This window comes from Puntigrus tetrazona, chromosome 10, assembly GCF_018831695.1.
Source record: "Puntigrus tetrazona isolate hp1 chromosome 10, ASM1883169v1, whole genome shotgun sequence".
NCBI lineage: Eukaryota > Metazoa > Chordata > Actinopteri > Cypriniformes > Cyprinidae > Puntigrus > Puntigrus tetrazona.
This window is the reverse complement of record NC_056708.1, coordinates 5,314,585-5,331,413: the sequence shown is the minus strand read 5'-3', so window position 1 is coordinate 5,331,413 and position 16,829 is coordinate 5,314,585. Positions and strand designations below refer to the sequence as shown.

The following is a 16,829-nucleotide window of genomic DNA, read 5'->3' as shown; positions in this document are numbered from 1 at the left end:
GTATATAATTCAGTATGAGTGTATGGGATTTTTTTATTCAGCTGTTCCATCATCCAACCACTCGACACAGTGTATCATTAATAACAGCACAAACAGTTACACATCAAACCTAAAATCTTAAGTATAATAGAAACGATAATAGTGTTTCAAGGACTATAAAAAAAATCCTTTTGTCTCATTTGTACAACCCTTGAATGTTTGACTGAGTGCATGGAACACAATGTATGACATGACTGTGATAGTTTAATATTCTTTATTTAAGATGCTTAGGACATCTTTTGAGGCATTTATTAAGAACATGTCCACTTCCTCTTTATCTTTTCATAGTATCACTTATAACCACTAGATGGCGTGCCAGTGAAAGAAATAATCAAGCTTCGCTATCAACAGGCCAGTGAATGATTAAAAAGTGTGGGTGAATACAATGTTCAGTGTTCTCTCTCTCTCTCTCTCTCTCTCTCTCTCTCTCTCTCTCTCTCTCTCTCTCTCTCTCTTTCTCTCTCTCTCTCTCTCTCTCTCTCTATATATATATATATATATGTACCCCCCCTAAGGTCATCATATAATATGTAAATTTGAATAAATTTAGCATTACATCACTTGTTTACCAATGGATACTTTGAAGTGAATGGGTACCATTATAATGCCTAAACAGCGGATAAAAGCATCAAAATAATCCACAAGTACACCACTCCAGTCCTTCAATTAATGTCTTCTAAAGCTGTGCTTGTAAGAAACAAAATTATATTTTTATCAGCTGTTTCGACTCTGATTCTGAGAGCACTCATTCATTGCAGAGGATTCACTGGTGAGCAAGTGATGTAATGCTAAATCTATCCAAATCTGTTCTGATGAAGAATCCACCTCATCTACATATTGGATGACCTGAGGGTGAGTATTTGCATTTTTAGTAAATTTTCATTTTTGGGTGAACTAGTCCTTTTAGTTGACTTGAAGAATCCAGCATTCGCCTTAACAAAAGGCACAGATTAATTGTTAACAATTAGATACGAATATGCATTGACAAAATAAGGTGAATATTCACTTCATGTCAGCTTTAAATTTTTTTTTAATTTATTTGCACTTTGTAGTGCAACAATACTACAGGCACATTGGTACAACTGCATTGTACAGACAAAGTGAAAGCGGTTAAGAAGAAAAGAAGGGTAATGTTTACTATGTGACATGCTATCTGATTCATAAATGGAAGGGAGAGTGAACTTTTTTTTTTATCAAGACTCAAACAATCAATTTCTTTGTAACCTGCGTACAATGCAAGAACTAATTAACATCATCTGAATCAACAGGCATCACTGGACATCTGTACTCATTAGTACACTTGTCTCACTCACTGTCAATCTGGTTTAAGTCTTAAATGGAAAAAAAACTTTGTTGACTGGAACCAATCGCTATTGGTTTCTGAAATAGCAGAAAGAGATGGAAGAGATAGAGGCTCATCTAGGTGGTTGACTATCAGATGTTGTACTTCCTGTACACAGCTGGGGTGCACCTATGCTCATGCACTCTTATTGATTCAAATAACCTGATTACAGTTGTCATGCACCTGCAAAATCAAGAGCCATTTATGTAAAAAAAAAAAAAGAACATGTGCAAGAAAATAATTTCTCAAAAAAAATACAAATAAAAAATTCTGTTAGCAAAAGTTAGCATTGAGAACACATATTGATTTATACAATATTGTGGCCAGTTCTGCTCTGTGACGGGAAAAAGTTGGCCCATAAATGTGGCTTTGTAAAACCTCACTGTACTGTTGACATAAAACAGATCCCTCTTTAACGCACAACAAACACAATACTGTGCTTAACTCACAAGATACGATGTCTGGCATTGCAAACTTCACATCCTGGGAGTATAAAGTTACTGTCCATGTCAAATGGGCACCCTGGTTACCTGTCAGGGTGTGAGATATCACTACGCAGGAAGTGGAAAGTCTGTACACCCTGGGTGAGCGGAGCTACTCAACACCAGACTCACAGTGGGTTTGAGACCAGTGCAAAACACAAACAGAGCACCTGGCTGCTCCAGCAGATGAATATTAAAGAATCTTGTGAGTTCAAGAACAAACAAACAAAAAAAAAAAATATTGGAAGTTTTTAAAGAATTGAAGGCAGCTTTTTGTAGTTTTGACTATTTTTGCAACTTTGAAGCCCCCTACAGTTAAGTGAGAGGAACACTTTTGAATGGGACATAAAAGATAACATATTCTGAGTAAAGTTAGAAAAAAAGTAGTTAAACATACTTTGTAATAGGAAGCTTTCCGTTTATGTATGGTTATTTTGTTAGAATATGACAATCTTGCGGTAGAAAATGTACAAAATATCTTCATGGAACATGGCCTTTACTTAATATCCTAATGGTTTTTGTTCTTATATGTCAACAATACCCTGCTTTTACAGTTACTTTGATGTACCAGGAAATGTTGCAACAGCATGGGCCTCATTTTCTGTACTGAATCAGAATCAGCCTTATCTGACTCATTATGTAGTTTCTGTAATGTTAACGTTCCTGTCATCTGTTTGCAGTGTCACCCGAAGCAGCAGCACCTTCAGGGGCAGGCTTGCGAAAACACTGAGAGGGTGTAGTTTGTTTCACATCTCCTTTAGTGAGATATGAAACACGAGTTAATTTCAAGCTTGCACTCTCAATGCTGCGTAAAAGTTGCACAATAGCAGTCGTCATCAATATTCATATGGCGTGAATATCAAAAAGATGGTGCTTCGCAACATAGACTGGATGGGTTTATGAATGAACGTCTGTATAATAATGAGAAATCCAGTGGCGAATGACCTAAATGCAGTAGCTGTTATGCATCATAAGGCCTTTAGAATGACGGTGTCTGGGCATTGATGAGTTGCTATCAGGAGCTCCTGCGCCAGGGCTCCAGGGTTCTGTGGAATCCGGGTGAGCTGACACCGAATCCACCGTTGATATAAGAGCCTGATCAAAGCCGCCCTGTTTCGCCTGACCGATTTTCACAGGATTACGGATTAGGGAGACAGGAAGCAGCGAGAGAGGCGCCGAGACAGACAGAAAGAGTGAGGGGGAAGATGGAGAATGAGAGAGACAGACAAACAGAAGGCTAGATATAATCATGTGGAATCACATACTGAATGCAGAAGTGCTTAATACAATAAAATGTGTTAAAACCCAAGACTAAACTCTTAGAGCAGAAACAGAACAGAAACCTGGTTTGGTGTACTTTTTTCAATGGTGCAATTTTTTCTTTGTTAAAGAACATTAGTTTCTCAATACAACACATGTTTTGTCCAAATAGGGCCTGAACAGAATATATATAGGGCATGCATTTCTGAAAATGCTGGTTGTTAACCTCAGGAAGTCAAACCAAAAAGAGCTGTTTTGTTTCCTATTCATTTTATGTGAATTTTGTGCATTTTGGGAACCTTGATATCAAAATGTCCAAATAAAACCCCGATGTCTGTTTTTTTGTATTATATTATTACAGGAAAAAAAGCATTAAATGAACACAAGAATGAAACAGTTAAATCCATAAATATAAACAAACAAATATTAAAATGGATTATGGAAAAGAACAGAGTTGCAAGTAACAGGGTAGCAAATTTAGCCTAAATGCACGTATTGCTCAATAGTCGCTGCTTAGTTTGAGACCAAACATATTTTTCAAAAAGTGCCTTTAATGCCATCTTTGTAGAATATTTTTCAATGTCGTTCTTTGCTTGCTATGATCTGATAAGACACACATAAGCCTGAGGCCATTTCTTGCATCTGTGACATCTATTTCCCCTTAAACCCTTGCAGTGTGGCCCTGTATCCGTCATGCACACAGCAAAACCACAGGTTCATTAGGGTTGTGTGGCTGTAAAGCATTGAAAGCTTGTAACTATTAAACATGGTGCAAGCAGCTGAACACATGGGTCTTGAATAGCTCTAATTAAATAAACTGCTGAACCAATCGCAATTGAACCTTTCGCAATATCCATGCAAAGACTGCTATTGTGAACTGCATCCCAGCATGCATGAGCAGATTAGGCATGCATGTTCTATTTATATGTGATTGAAGAAAACAAAATATGAAAATGTGGCCCACATGAATATTTATGCATTGTGAGATCAGATGAAATGCTGTATTCAAACCATGTACGTTATACATAAACTCAGGTTATCTGCTATTTTATGTAGATCAAGTCTGATAAAGCATTTTTCAAGTGCCAGACTTTTCCTTTGCCTGCATGGACAGACTGCACATACATCACTCCTCCCACAGGAGAGCTGTTTATAGATATGTACCATCACGTCTCACCCAGAACGCAAGTAAGCATACATTTGTCTTACTAAAAACATTACAGCTCTCTGTCCTTACCTCTTCAAATCTATTCACACCAGGCTACTTTATGGGGCCCTGTGGTGTGATCATTATGGTTGCACAGATGTAATTTTAATCCCACACAAGTTGATCATGAGATGTTCATGTGCATTCAAAATTCCCCACCAAAATCTTATTTACCACATATCCTAAATGTTTCAGTGACTCTTTTTTTTTCTTGGAACACTCATTTCTTTATCTTTACATTGCATGTGATATACTTTGGAATTTCTGTTATCTGCAACTCTATGTTTCAAAGACTGATATTGATGCACTGACACATTGCTGTTGATAATTAACTATATTAATCAGTATACATATATTAACCATTATTTAATTTTCAATATACTATAAAATATATTAACTATAATTAATATAGGTATATAAAAAAAAAAAATGAGAGTGGGATTGCATTTTGCATAAAGAATACAATATTAGGTAATTGGGGGAGGACAAAAAATAGGAGGTAGGAGAACTTTAATAAAAGGTCTTATGTACCGTATGTTTATTTAAAAAAAAAAAATGCAAATTGGTCATTGATATTTCATGTTTTTATTTCCTGTTTCCTTGTAGTGAATTATCCATTGAAATCACATTGCTATTGTCTGGTGATGGAATTATATATTTGACAGTTTAATGATCTTCTGTGGTCATGTTGTGTGACGTACCAGGACACAATCTGATAGGATAAGATATAGGAGTTTGTTCATAAATCATCCACTGATGTCCACACATGACAATAGACCACAGGTCAGTCCCTACCACAGATACCTACAAAAGAGACTCAACAAAAACACCACCATCTAGATAGAGAATATTTGAGAATAGTTACATGTGCATGCAATTGTCACTTGTCAGAATGTCAAGAAAAAAAAGACCATTAGGGGTTCAACAGCCAGTCACTGGGACAGTACTCCTAAAATAACAAACTTATACCTTATCTTCCCTCAAAGTTGCATAAGGCCTTTTACACTGCAGGAACTATTTCACAGCTCCCGAACTAATTGCGGTATTTGCAAAGCAAGAACTACAAACTATTTTAATACCAGGAACTACATATGGAGGAACTAAGTCAGGTCCTACTTCAGAGTATAGGGTCTAAAATACTTCCAGGTGATGTAAGTGTAAGCTGATTTGCTAAACGCATACGAAAACGCCCTTACCCGCCATTATTTAAAATGTAGTGTAAACCTATACTATATCATATTTCTTTTATAAACAGCATTTACCAGAAGACTTCATCTATGCTGATTTTTTGCTCCTATCAGCCTCAATGACAGGTAGCACTGCCAGTTGACGTTCTGTTTATTTAATCGCTTGACATATTCATCGGCATTCCATGTCCATTATTGTGAAACCCGCAAGACACAACAAAAACACAGCTGCAATCTCCATCCTCTTGTTGTTCATGTTTTTATTCTTTGTTTTTCTTGTTGTGTTAGTACCCATTAAATGGAACTGGGAAATAGTTCATGCTAAACTGTCCCAGTACTTTTGTACTATACTTTTAGCTCTGGGACTACAGCAGTGTAAAAAGCCCTCATGTTAAAATATGATACTTCAGTGAACCTTTTTGGGGTACAAAGATGACCAATTAAGCATACTGCTCAAGTGACAAGCTTTTGTACTCCAAAAGTTAACATTTTTGCACTTTTTTCAAAGAGTGTGCAAGCTTTGTAAGATGTTCCGTGAAAGACCAAAGAGGTCTTTGTTGTAGATTAAGATTTATCTTGAAGGCAGATAATCAAATGTCACTTATTTAATCACACTAAGCATATGTATTTCCCCTTACGGCAAGTGAAATCTTTAGACTACCAAAATGTCCTATTTCCTTAAATGTACTTGAAAAGACAAGAATGGGTTGCACTTTGCTGTTCCCTGCCCCTTCCTGAAAGTCTAGAGCAACAAAGAATGTGGACGTTAGTATTTATAAAACGTTGTTTGGGATGCTAAGTGCAAACGTACTGGATGTGGTCCTCAGCTGCCTGGGGTGAGGCAGAATCTTGTTGCCTCAACAGGGGGCGGGAGGTGAGGGGTGGGAGGGGAGCATGCTCCAATCACCCACGAGCCACTGCTGGATATTTTATTTGTCAGCACATCTATCCATACAAGCAGGGGACCAATGGCTGCAGAGGAAGTGGTCCTTCTGTCACAGAAACAGTTGGCACAGAAGCAACATATTACAGCATTATCCAACCCCCTCCTGGTCCCTTGCCGTCATCTCCTCCCTCCCCTTCAACTCCCTCTATCTCTTGTTATGTATCGTTTTTCTGCAAGCTCTTTCAGCCATCAATGAAATTGCAACCAACCCTGCTGTGGACCGACTCCTGCAGCTGGCTAAGCGAATCAGAGGAGCTGTGGAACATCTGCCATATCTCGCAGATAACACTCCTTATTCTGTATTCATACCCGTCATTCTTTGCGCTATACGCCATGTATTTTCTCCTCCATAGATCTCTCGGCACCCTGTTCTGCTTTCTCCTTTTCCTCGGGATTTAAGCCTACTAGCTGTTTTCCCCTCTATTCTCCTCTATCACTGCTGACTCCTCCCTCCATTGCTCTCATACTCCCTCACTCACTCGCGAACACACTTGAACACAAGCACACATACATGCGCGCACACACACAGATACACACACCCTCCTCCCCCATCGCTGCAGTGTCTCTTAACTGCCTTGGAGCTAACAAGAGGGGAAACAGCACACCGACAATTATAAGAGGAGGAGAGAGCACGACACAACGAAAGAGTACCAGTGAATGAGTGCATGTGTGAGAGAAGAATCACGCGGATCTGAGGATGTTGGTGATTCAGGACTAAGGGGACGGATCGCGCGCTCCCTCTGCCTCCCAAACGAATGTTTGTCTGCAGTGTTGCTGGTGAATGGACGGCAAGCAGTAAAACGGTGAGGAAGCCTTTTTCTTTTTTTCAGTCTTCTTTCCACACACCCTTATTCCTGTTGTTACAACAAGGGTAGTTTCTCTGGTAGCGTCCTTGGCTTTGTTTTTGGCTTGGAAAGGTGAACATAAGCGTCTTTAGCACTTCGGGTAGCAGAATGGTATTTTCCTCCATCTCGGTGAGGTGATGCTCAGGGATGATGCTAAAGCAATCCTCCTGAGCCCTGGATTGGCTAACGAGTGCATGATTGAGGACTTAACATCTTTGATGGGTTGCCCATGAACTGTACCTATTGATGCGGCTTATGCAATGTTAAACAGTCACATATTATTGAATCTCAAATGGGGCAGTACACTAGGTGTAGTGTGTTCATGCCACGCTCCGCTGCCTGGTGAATATAGAAGGAGCTGAATAAGGTGCACACCCCATGGAGAGACAGGGCTGCTATTTCTGCTGGCAAGCCCCATCTCGATATTTTTCTTTCAGCCACACTCCTGCTGATCTTTGACTCCCACTGCTCCACATTAACCAACGACACGTTCGCTCCCCATCGATCGTGTCGATGTGTGTGCATGAGCGGAGTCTGTGGTCCTCCCGAAGACGGGCCCTCTTACCATTCCCTGTTATATGAAGCATTTTTGCCCTAACTTAAATTTCTACTATAGTTATTAAGGCAACGAGGATGGTGTAGCCTGGTGACAGGGTTGTGCGTGCATGTGTGCGACGGAACCTGCACAGGGAGGGGTTTAGGTGGCTGGAGTGGGGGGTATAATGGTAGAGAGATAGTAGGGGCAGAGGGGCGGAGGTTGATGCGGTACACAGAACGAAAGGATAGAGAAAGATAGAATATATCCTGCGTGAACCCGCCACAAGCAAAGGAATGGATGCATGGGAAGGCCCACTGACCCATTACAAATGAAATCTCATTAAAGTCTCTATTGTTTCTCCTAGATGGCAAAGAGATTAGAGGGAAAAATTGCCCCTCTTGAGTAAAGAGAGTTTGTTTTTCTAGAGTAAAAGACTCTGATAATCCTGTGCTTATACCCTATCGTTTTTCAGCAGTCTTGGACTGTGCTCCAATTTGCCTAAAAGCTCAAGTGAGATGCTTTACTATAAACTCAATAATTTATCATCACTTTCTTCTAATACCAATTAATTTGAGATACACTGTCCACATTGATATTACTGCTTTTACACTTACTCTGCCTTAACAGTAATCACATTTGTGTCTATACTCTTAAAATGGGCATATGTTACATTATATCCATAGCATTTTGGGTTACCCAGATTTTTTTCTTAGTAGTAGAACATTTTTCCACTCTTTATTCAATGTTAAGGCTTCATGGAACCACAGATACCAGTAAAGAATCTTTATTTTTGTTTCCCCCAAGGCTTTTTAGGAGAAACATCTGAGACAAAGTTAATACTTCAATAAAACATAGCTGAGATCTCCAGAGCTATTACAGAGCAGTGTAATTTTCCTCTGGGAAGGCTGGCTCACAGTTATGTTAGCTGAGTTCACTTCATTACAGCACAGTGGCATCGGTGTTGCTCAATAGAGTGCTAATACAGTAAAGATGCTTTTGTACTCACAAAGACAGGAAAACATAGACTATGCAAAGATGAGTAGATACCGCCAGCGCTCCACCCCCCTACAACCCACAAACTGACCAAACTGCAGGATGATTGTGCAACATCAGCTAAGTACCAGTTAATATTTGTACATCCTGTTTTGTCGTCTGATATGATGGCCGTTATGGGAGGCTTACTCTCATTTTGATATTGCTGCTCATTTGCTTATAACAACGCGAGGATAATCATGGACGTCAAAACACAGGCATCAGTGTCAGTGATATTCAAACACTATAAACGTCAACAACAAAATGATCACAATGGAAGCTAAGACTCGAATGATGATGGTTAAAAATAAACTTCACAGTTTAACTCACTAGGCTTGTTTTCCAGGTAGCTCGTCATCAACTCTGAACCAAAATCGTGCCATAAACAAAACCGTCTAAACCACTGAACATCAGATTGTTATGCATTTGGGTCATGTTTTAAAAATACCTGAGCTTGCTGCTATGATAGCAAAGCATGCATGCATGCATGCGTGGATACAGATTTGATCTTAATTTATATTTTACAAAAGAAAGTCATTACATCTATAATTTAGTATGTTTTTGTCACTGAAGATATGTTAAATTCAGTTGAATGGAGACTAAAAATCCTGTCCGTGTTAGCAAGAGTATGCTAGAAACCCAAAAACGGGACGCAGGAAAATAATAAGGAGAAATTTTAGTCAAAGTTCAACAACGATAGGAACATTCTTGAGAGGGAAATGCCAAAATATACACATGCTACTTTCAGAGTGAATGCTTGAACGATCATAACTGGGTTTTGGCACAACAGTAGGGGTTTGGCAAAACACCTCGCTGGTGACCTTACATGCACTGATAGCCAGCTGTTCATTAATGCTCAGGACAAATCACACATCTGCCATTGGGGGTACAGTTTCTAAAGGGTACCCCTTATTAAAACGCTAATTAGTTTTATTTATCATTCCTATTGTATTGTTTGTGGCTCCCAACTGTTTTGTCAAATGTGTGACATTTTTAAAGGTTTGTGGGTTAGTCAGATCATTAATGGAGATATATTATGAAGAAATATTATGTATTTTTAAATCTCAAATGTGTGGCATATTACACGCATGCTGCTAAAAAGTATACTAATGGCACACAAATGACAGCATAACTTCAAACTTTAATTTCAGTATTATGACTATATTATGACTATTTATTCTTTTTTACGAATGATTGTGCTGGTCACTATTTTTAAAATCCTATTACAATGAAAGGGGACTGAACAGGTTTTCTGGATTAACTGATTCATAAAACAATCTGACTTAACAGTCATTCATGTCATTCATGATTCAGACATCAGTACTACATTAAAGCTGTAAAGGTTTCAGATAACAAATCAAACTGACCACTTTACTTCCAGTCCCCATTTATTGTAATTTCAGGCACTAGTACTTTATTTAAAGTGTTTCCTTTTGTGTGCTGTGGAATAAACTCAAATAGGTTTGGAACGACATGAAGGGTCAGATTGATCATTGCAATCTTGCATACAACAAACAATAATCTCATTTCAGCTGGAGTGATATCATATTGAAAAAATGCAGCACGCATATTGTGCAAGACTTGTCTTCTGACACAGATTGGCTGGAATTGGAGTGTTCGGTGAAGTCAACTGAAAGGGCTTTTCTCAGTGAGAGCATGGAAAAGCCAACACTCTGACAAGTTTAGGGTCAGGAGGTGACCAGGCCCTTGTTTTATAGAAACACATGTGAGAGAGGCCCTTTGTTGAATTGAAACAAGTCATTAGCTATATCCAAGTGGTCCATTTGTAAGAAGCACTGTAGAATTCTATATGATATAGGTCACATTCAAGTCTGTTGAGGTTTAAAGATGTGTTAGATTTAAAGTAAAACCAGCTTAAATGGTCTGTAAGAAAATTTGCTATAGAGTGTTAATCAAAGTGTTGTCATTAGTGAGATAGACTACTGTGAACTAAACAAACTGGCCATTTTTAAGAAATAAATTCCCATCTGAATATCGAGCAATGTCATTCTGCTTTTGAACAAGCCTTGGATTCTTAATCATACATGATAAACAATGTATTCATTAATGCTGTATTAAAATTTTAAATTGTAAAAAGCAATTTTTTCACAAAGAACTATTTATGTATACTAGATTTTTACATTTCGCAATGAAAAAGTGACCTGTTCTGGTGCAAAACTATGTTCTGGCTATTTATTTAACTTAAATCAAAAGACTGTATAAAAAAACTGTATGAACTTGGCATTTTCACTGACCCCACCTTTCTATTCATGCTAAGTTGTTAGTTGTGATGTGTCTGTATCACTTTTACATGTTTGCTTACTGCACCTTTATTCGTGTTCATTTACAAAGCTAAGTGATTTGACATAAAAGCACTGTTGTCATGACATCAGCAGAATGAAATGGATCCGACTGTTAATTCTGTAGTCAGGATCACATTTCTCCTGATAGGTCGACTCAGCATTGGCCTTTATGTACAGTCGTTGTTATCAGCAGTTTGCTTTTTGCATATAACAGAACTGTTTCATAATACTGTGTCGAGGTGCACAGACGGAAGTAAGTTCGAGAACTGAAATTGAATTTTGGTTATGGAAGCAAAAGTCTATTGGACTTTATGTGCAGTAGATATGTTTTAGTCTTATAGATAAGAATACTCTAATTGAGATAATCCTGCCTGCAGACTCACTGTATTGGTTGAACCAGTGTTGTTACATTAAGTTGTCCATTTTTACCTTTTTCATAGATCAACCTACAAACGGCTTACTTTTAGTGTACTTTACATATTAAACTGGGATGGGTGAAAGAGTTTAAATATCAACAGAATTTAGCAGAGAAATCTAAACTCATTTGCAAATGATAGGCGCATCATGTTTCGAAACAGGTGTAAAGGTGAATGAGTTGGATGAGCCATTTGTGGCATTCATTTGTCAAGCATGGCTGCATGCGACGTCTGGCTCTATCACTCGGAAATAGTGCTTGGCAGCAAGAGGAGGCACATACTCTTATCTAGGTCAGCAGGTACGGGAGAGGGACTCAGAAGCGTTTGCATCTTTTTGTGCACACATGTCACCAGGGGAAGTGGTTTTAGGAGCTTTAACAATACCTGGAATAAAAAAAATCCCATAATACCGTAATGCATCATAATGACATATTCAGTTATAAAATCGAGCATATCGACTGGCTCATTCGCTATTTATTTAGATGAAGTAATACACATGCGGTCATTTAATCACATTATCTGCTTGCGTGAACCTCAACCAACTTCAGTAATAACATAAAACAGATTTTAATGTATCAGTCAGAGTATGATAAACTGAGAGGTATTTTCATACAGATTATACTGTTAGGGATTATGCCATTTGTATGAATGAATTGAGAAACTGATGTAAAGTATTGCCATCACAGCCAATAGGAAACAAATCACAAACCACATGAAAATATTGAATATTAGCTGCTTCTCAATATTTCTTCCTGAGAAAATATCAAATATATTTATACTGTATTATTTTTTTACTATATATATATATATATATATATATATATATATATATATATATATATATATATATATATATATAATAAGTGAAAATAGAATGTGGTATTGAATAAGTGAAAATAGCATTATCCATATAACTTCCCAAAATAATTTGGGAAAAAAAGTATTTCTATATATAAACACACACACACACACACACACACACACACACATATAATCTCAGTAAGACAATGCAATGCAATTCTTCTGGTTTTTATAAAAACATCCTAAAGTATTTGTTTGTGTGTGAGACCGAGCATAGATGAGCTAAGAGGGTCCTCTTTTCTGTTCTCATTATGCACAGAGTGTCATTGTATTCGTTTGCATGGCCATAACAGTGGTCATATGACTGAGCGGGAGGTGGAGGGGTGCCACCACCCCATGAGCTCTCCTTCAGTCATATGACCGCTGTTATGGCCATGCAAACAAACACAGTGATGCTCCACAGGATGCAGTCTAATGTTGTCAAATAATCAGGCTATCTGAACTAAGATGATCTGCTCTACTAGCATACTGCTATGTGTTTCAAGCTTAGGGGATTGTTCCAAGTTCAAAGCAAGGTAAAGACCGCACAAAATTTCTTAATGTCTGATGTTTTCTTACCAGTGTTGAAATATTTCCTATTAAAACAGGAAGTTGTGGTGGACATGTCAAACAGCTCATATCATTAGCCATTAGTAGTCTCAGCAGTGAAACATGACTTTCTGCAGGCTAGTAGTTACATATGGTATTGGGGGAGGGACATTTACATTCTGGACAGCAGTTAGTTAGTTAAATCTGCCATGCAAGAGAATTTTAACAGAGAAAGATAGAAATTATTCCCTTCGATTGTCTAAATGCATTTTTATCGATCTGATGTGTGTACTGTATGTGTGTGTTTTTTTTATTTTTTTTTACCTTTTTCATTTTTATTTAAAATGTTGATTTTCTAGTGACGTTTGCCAGACTTCTCCAATCATTTCATTAACTTAAATCCACCCCCATACAGCAAATCTTGCAGCCAAATTCTAGTAATTTCAGTCCACTTATTAAATCATGACATTCCAGTAATACTGTTTCCAGATCCACACCTTTAAGCTAAGTTTTTTAAAAACTCACAGTGTAACAGCTTGGTTCGACAGTGACTTCATTGTCAGCTGTGCTTTATACATCACTATGCTATTGACAATTGAGTGTCTGTTAACCAGTATAGATAAAGCTAGTATTGCGCAATGCTTCAAAGTCAGGTATGTTCCTGTCTGACAAACCTTTAAAAGCATCGTTCTGGGCAGTTTTGTGCCCGTACTCCCCCTCACGTTCTGTGTTTACAGTGAATAGTGAAATCACACCCCAGCTAAGTGCAGCAGCTAGCGCTAGTGCAGAGATAAACCCACCCCTCCCTTCAGAAATCTGCTGTGCCTCAAAACGGCTCATATCTTATCAGAGCCTGAATTTGAACATTACACACAAGCAAAGCAGCGCTCGCAGACAGATTAGCAACACGTTGCTCTTGAGCTTGATCAGACCTCTCTTGTATTTTTTTATTTGACAGCAGCTGCGGTTAAAAGGTTGTGGACAAACGCAGACTGTTAAGCTCAGAACTTGAGTTTGTACAACGTTTCCCCTTTTTTAATCTGGTTTCCTTTAATAGACAGTTTCCCATTAGCAGCTCTGCTCTCACATGTATACAGAAATGTTCACAGTACACAGACATGCATTGTCAAAGCAAGCAGGCCATGTGACTGCAAACAACAGTTTTAATAGGGGCCAGGCCATGCCCCTACCTCTCATGGGACCTTTTATGACAAAAACAGATCTGCTATACAGTCGCCCACCATCAACCCCGGCCCCAGCCAAATCAAAAGTCCTCTGTTTTGGGGCTGCTATTCACTGAAACACTGCCACTCATTGTTTCTCCTGATGTTTGCACTGTGGTACAACAAAGCCGTGTCCTTTGAGCAAGACTCTACATCTAGGGTCGGTTTTGGGCCATGAGTGCACAAAGCCTTGGACAAATGTGATTGTTTGAAGCTCATCATGTGACTCCATCACACTCATTTCCAATACATACTATCCCTTTATCCAGGCGTGATGAAACACACATGCCTGGAACACTCTTATAACTTTATAAGCATGGTAAATATGTTACTTTACACAAATTTTCACTTTTTGTATATTCTGTAATACATATAAATATAAAGACATCACAGAGTGCCAAAAGAGAGCAAAAATGCTTGCAAGTTATCTGCACTGTTACTAGCTTATTTATTATGCTGCAAAAGTACATCCCACTGAGAATTAGGTTTAGGGGTAGACGTCCATGCTTCTATTTGCTTTTTCTAAAAAATGTTTCCAATTATTCCAAAAAACAATGCATGTTAAAGAAACTGACACAGAAGAGAAAAAAAAGGGTTTTCATACAAAAAGTGGCTTCATAAAATTAAGGTTGAACCACTGATGTCATATTGATTATTTTAACAATATCCTTACTACCTTTCTTGGGCCTTGGACACAGTAGCATTGCTGTTTATGCAGGGTCAGAAAGCTGTCAGATTTCAACAAAAATATTTTCATTTGTGTTCTGAAGTTGAACAGGTTTGGAATGACATGTTTGGAATGAAATGAGGGTGAGTAATTAATGACAGATTTATCTTTTTTTTTTTTGTGAACTATGCCTTTAAGATACAAACTAGTTATCATGTGGATAACTTGCAAGTAAGTTTTGTTTGCAGTTAAAAGGTTCTTGTTTTGTGGCCTCTAGGCTAGAACGTTGTGTAGCTTTGCTTATATATAGGCACATAACTAATTGAGACTTCAATGAAGCTCAGTGGTTTATTGAGATACTATGACTTCTGTCAGAGATAAGAAGAAAAACTCTGACCTTGACTGATTTAGTAATTAGTCATAATGCAGAACGACTTCATCCTGATAACCCGGCACTGTGTTTCCACATTCATCCTCATAAAGCTTTGTCTCACTTCTTCACCTCAAGCTCTTTGCCAATCTTCACAACCTGTCATAATTAAAATCCTTCTAAGCACTATTACTTACAGTTAAAAGCCTCTATCTTTTTGTCTCCCTGATCCAGTACTCAGGCTGGACGTGACTCAAGTCTAAGCGCTTGTCCCTTGGTAGGCCTAGTATCTTGTCACTTTAAAAAGGAAAGGAAATTAAGCGGAAGTATGTGATTGAAAGTGCATAAAGAAATATAATAGGTTGTACTGGTAACCCACCAGAGCTGGTCTGAAAGGAATAGTTCACTCTATGTTATCATTTGCTCCCCCTAATGTCATTCCAAACTTAGTTAAATACTTTTTTTTCATTGTTCATGGAACATAAAAAAAGAGAAATTTAGCAGAGTGTTCATGCTGCTCTTTTACATAAAATAAAAGTGAATGGGCAAGAACTATCACACTCATAAAATGACACAAGGCTTGATAAAAGTTGTTATTGACTGATAATCTTCTCAGATCTCATTAATGTTCATGTATATTATCGCATCAAAACATATCACAGCTAATTTTACATCACTAAGGTGTGATATTCAAGATTGGGAATTTAGGTTTCCCAAGGTTGGGAATTTATTTATTTATCAAATTATTTAGTTTTTATCACATTTTAACTAAATTAAAACATGGCAATGAATTAGTACAACATGGCCATGATTTACTTAAAATAAGGGAACAAATTAGTAGTTTATGGAATTTTTTTCATAAACCAGGGCCTCAAATGAAACAGTCTTAGAACCAATTTAATAAAAACAAGGGAACAAATGAAAAAACGTAGTAGTAAGTTTGAAACTGTTTAAATTAAAATAGAGGGAGCTAATGACTAAAAAGTGGCCAAAAATTAGTAAGTTAGTTGAATAATTATATAAAAGGAAGAACAAATGATAGAAACTTGACAGCAAATAAAAATGTACAATTTGTAATTTGTAATTCCTATACATACACACACACACACACACACACACACACATTATATATATAATTTTTTCATATAATGTTTTTTTGCTTGTGAATATCCGCCATATTTAAGGTACTGTTATGGTACCTTTTGCCATTTTTGGACTTTGACAGTTCCTGGTCACCATTCACTTTCACAGCTTGGAAAAAAGTTGCATTTAGCCTTACATCTCCTTTTGTGGTCCCAACAGAGAAGCACAACACAACAGTGAGTAAATGATGACAGAGCTATCCTTATGGATAAACTATTAGTTAAAAAATGTAAACGATGCTATTTAGGCCGTTGAATGTCTTGCATAATGCAAGGCTTTAAATGCAGAATGCTGGATATCTAGTCTGCGACCTACATCTTACATCTTGTTTCTGACGTAGGCAGGTTCCTGTACACCACCAATGAGTCAGAACCCCAGAAAGACAGTGCTGATTCCTGTCTGAGCTGGAACACTGTACGTTGGCCATCGTTTCATCACGT

The 16,829-nt window shown here is 37.8% G+C and overlaps 1 protein-coding gene across 1 annotated transcript in view; it reads left to right on the top strand.

Annotated features, from left to right (window-relative positions):
• The first annotated feature begins 6,663 nt into the window (after nt 1-6,663).
• gnaz (guanine nucleotide binding protein (G protein), alpha z polypeptide) overlaps nt 6,664-16,829 on the top strand; it is a 40,664-nt gene continuing 30,498 nt past the window's right edge. The window contains exon 1 of the mRNA XM_043250485.1: nt 6,664-7,266. The gene's annotated coding sequence lies outside the window, so the exon portion shown is untranslated. The remainder of the gene's footprint in view (nt 7,267-16,829) is intronic.